Raw genomic sequence first — 3,871 nt, 5'->3', positions numbered from 1 at the left:
GTAAGGTGTGATATGAAGACTACTTTGACATCAGGACAAATTACAGCAGGTTCGCAAACTCTGTTAATCTATAGCGGAGTTTTCTGGTTGTTTGAGGATTATATATGCTCAGTTGTGATTGAAGGCAGTGCCTTGTATAAAGGTTAGCAAGAAAGTCCAGGAGAATCAAGCAGACACTGCTTCCAGAGCTTCCAAATGCAAGTGGGAATCCAGTGACTGCATCACGCAGCTGCACCCTTTCCCCTCTTGTCCCTGCTCTGCCTGTTATCCCTGGAGAAACGTTCCAGTTTCACACTAGCCTTATGGTGAAGTATTGTTTCTAAACAGACAGTAGCAAAGAAGACAGCAGAAATGCCACCACTCCTTCTTTTTCCTTTTTGCAAACTGCAGAGGAGTGGCCAAGAGCCTCTGTGTCAGCCTTTTATTCCGTCCTTTGGAGAGGGTGTGGATGTGAAATGCGAAGTCTGGAATGCCGTTACACAACTCGGCGTGAAACATGCCAGTGTTGGGTTCCTCAGGTTCCCATGTATGGAACAACTGAAAACTCCCTCTTCAGGGTATCACTTTGGGAGCAAGCTTAAAGATGCTTTGGGTGTCTTCACTGTGCATTTTCACATGGTTAGCTTTTCAACATGGTCAGCACACTGGCTTTCTCAAATATTATTTTAGTGTTAGGTTTTAACTCTTACATTACGGACAAAACCCCAACTTTATTAAGAGAAAGTATCTACAACTATCTCTTCAGTTTCTTAAGTTCAAGGAGGGTTTCTGTTTTGCAGATGCCTCATGAATGGAAATGAAATGCAATTAATTTCCCCCTCACTGGCCATGAATTGTTTTGCCTCCTTTTGAGTCCTCTGGCTTTACTCCCCGTTTACAAATACTCTTCGGGAAAGTTAGGGGAGCCGCCTGTCCCTCAGGCTAGAAGTACCAGCGAGACCAAGCTGTGGACTAGAGCTACACCGTACTAGGAGACCACATAAGCACAGCCTAGAGCTGCATTAAGGACAGAGGGTATAAGCAGCGACCTATTCCAGCCAAAAGTTAATGGTGGCAAAAAAGAAAAATTGACAAATACAGTGTGTATTAGTTCCTATTAAAGTGGACAAAACCAATGAAATCTCATTTTCTGAGCTCTCCTGCTCATCCGAAACTCTCCAAGCCCTAACAGACAATGTCAAAAAAATATTCTTGTCTACCTTAAAAATAAGTTAAGACTGGTCACGTGCAGAACAGAATGACAGTTCATCCCCCAAGAATGTACCTGTAAGAGTGAAGAAAAATACAAGCAGATGAGAAAGAACAAGGAAACAATGAGAAGAGCGAGTCAGCACAACAGGTACTGGCTAGCCCAATTTCTCACTGCCCTTTATGGCTCCGGTCCATAAAGGTATCTATTCCCATGTAATTATTTCCTGGGAATGCTTCATGTGAGAAGTAACAATGCTATTGTTCTGCCTGTCAGTGGGAGCTTTGCAAATTTACTGCTGCCAGGAAGACACAAAACAACACTTCTGTAGCCTACAAAAAGGGGGATGGAATAAAGACAGTAAAAACATTATTATACACACTGCTTAATCCTTCATCGAAAGAAGTCCAAATACAGTCTTTTCCTATCCTCATTCTGATACACCAATGTAGAGATGTGTCAGCTGAGCCAAACCAAAATGTGCAGACATAAGGGTTTTGAATGGAAGCTTGGGCTCATTGTCATTAAACTTAAATTTGAATCTTTTTAATTGTTAAAATTCACATGACTAATGAAGGTACAGATGCTGTGACTCATCAGGTGAATATAAACAGCTATGTAAATGAGCAGTCTAAATTTACTGTCTGTATTTTAGTCACGAGTCTTTCCTCAGTACATACCATAAGTAGATTACTTCAAAAGAACATCCCGAAAAATCTAGAATATTTACACCAAATTGAAATAGCAATGAGTTTATTTCTGAAGGGAAATATAAATATGCAATTTAAAAAAAAAAATTAAGTAATTCAAATGAGTATCCATTTGCTTAACTGAAAAGCCAGTAAGTTGAACTGCAGTAACAGCATCACATTATTTGAGATGCTTTAAATGCCCATTAATTTTTCAAAATTAGTGTTTGATAAATTAACTAGTGCCTGATGCCCATTACTTTCCAGTACCAGAATGCAAAGACTGAAATTTGTTAAAACCTCAGGCTGTTCAGTTAAAGGAAGGATTAGATCAGCTCTTTTGTCAAGTCTGGAGAGGCAAAACCCTTCTTTCACAGCTTAAGTTAAACTGTATGGAGAAGAGAATCTGCCTTAGAGTCCTTTGTTTTTGGAGGTCAAACTGGCAAACGACCATTTTGAGGGAGTTTCATAAAAAATTTCATCTGCAACTCAGTCCAGAAGGTAGGCAGATGTCTCAACTGGTAGTCATTGTATTACATTCCAAGGACTGTGTATCTTCTGTCAAGAAGTATCCCAACAATGGTACGATATGTCATTCCTACACATTAATTTTACTTGCAAAAAGGTGTTCACCAAAAATGCCTCTGAGTTCTCGAGAGTTTGTAATGCACTGGATTCAGTCAGTCAGTGTACACTCTGTCCTGTACTTCCTTAACTTTCTCTTACTCCCCTTCCAATAAATACTCTTTCCAATTTATCCCACTAGTCAGGACATGCTTTAGAATAATTTAGAGTAAAAATGTGACATTAATTTTATATTATTTAGAAATAAAAATCCTGAGTCAGTTGCGTGAACTCCCCCGCAAGCTAAGTGGTAGGCAGTGCAGCAGTAACTTGTTGACATGATACCTGGCCCTGAATATCTAAATAACACCCCTCTGGAAATTCTGTCCCTAACTCCATCATAAATAAGGTTGTAATTTATGAAGCCATATGCTTATGAAAACAAATTTAACACTAACATAGCAAACACCCAGTCATTTAAGAAGATGGACGCAGCACCTGCTTACTGAACGTACCCCCTCAGTGTTGCCTAAGGGGTGAGGAAACGCTCCTTAAGTTGCAGCAGTAACCCAATCTGTTCCCAGGGAAATATCACAGAACTGAAACAGGTTATCTGATCTATCTTCCTACTAATACAAATTTGCTCTTGTAATACCTTTTAGATCTGGAAAAAATAAGGCAACCTGGATCTCAGTCTCTTGGGGCCTTACTCTGTATCCATCAGAAATGATATCATTAACATCCACCTTTCATCCACAGACAGAAAGGTCACTTATTTGATCACACCTATAAATTCATTTTCAAGAATGTAAGTTACAGGAGAGAACTGCACCTTTCACTGATTTTTCTAATCCTATTAGGCAAACCACTCTAGCTTATAAGAACTCATACATAGAAGAATTTGGGGCCTTTGTATTGTCTTTTGCTTTTTCATTGTATAGTTTTCCCTTAGCCCAACAGCGTTAAAACCAACAGAGGCAGTACTTTGTTTCTGAAATGGACTTTTGTTCAGATGAGATAAATGTTTCCATCTCCTAAGAAAATGTACTAACCCTATCTGTCTTACAGCATTCCTAGCTGAAAAATCTGTCTCTGCTGTTTCTAAGGAAAAAATATCTCTTGCTCCATAATGTCTGTATACTGCATTTTCTTCCATCTGCTTTGAGTTATTAGCAAGGCTGTGAATCTGTGATTTGCAGTAATTACAGGTGTTTTTTGTGGTTTGTTTAATGAGATTTTCTAATTAAGAAATGGAAATAATAAACGTGGAAAGCCAAGAATTCTAATACTACTGCCAGAAGGTACTTCATTTGTCCAAAAGTTTTTTCACATTTTTATCATGTCCAAATAACAGCTGAGTTGCCTTTTTCTTTTTGCAATGCATCTCAGCTTAGAAAGGCTGTGAATTCTAATGTTTAGCCATCTTATT

This window comes from Pterocles gutturalis, unplaced genomic scaffold, assembly GCF_000699245.1.
Source record: "Pterocles gutturalis isolate BGI_N339 unplaced genomic scaffold, ASM69924v1 scaffold26398, whole genome shotgun sequence".
Lineage (NCBI taxonomy): Eukaryota > Metazoa > Chordata > Aves > Pterocliformes > Pteroclidae > Pterocles > Pterocles gutturalis.
The sequence above is the reverse complement of the archived record's forward strand: the minus strand, read 5'-3'. Positions refer to the sequence as shown.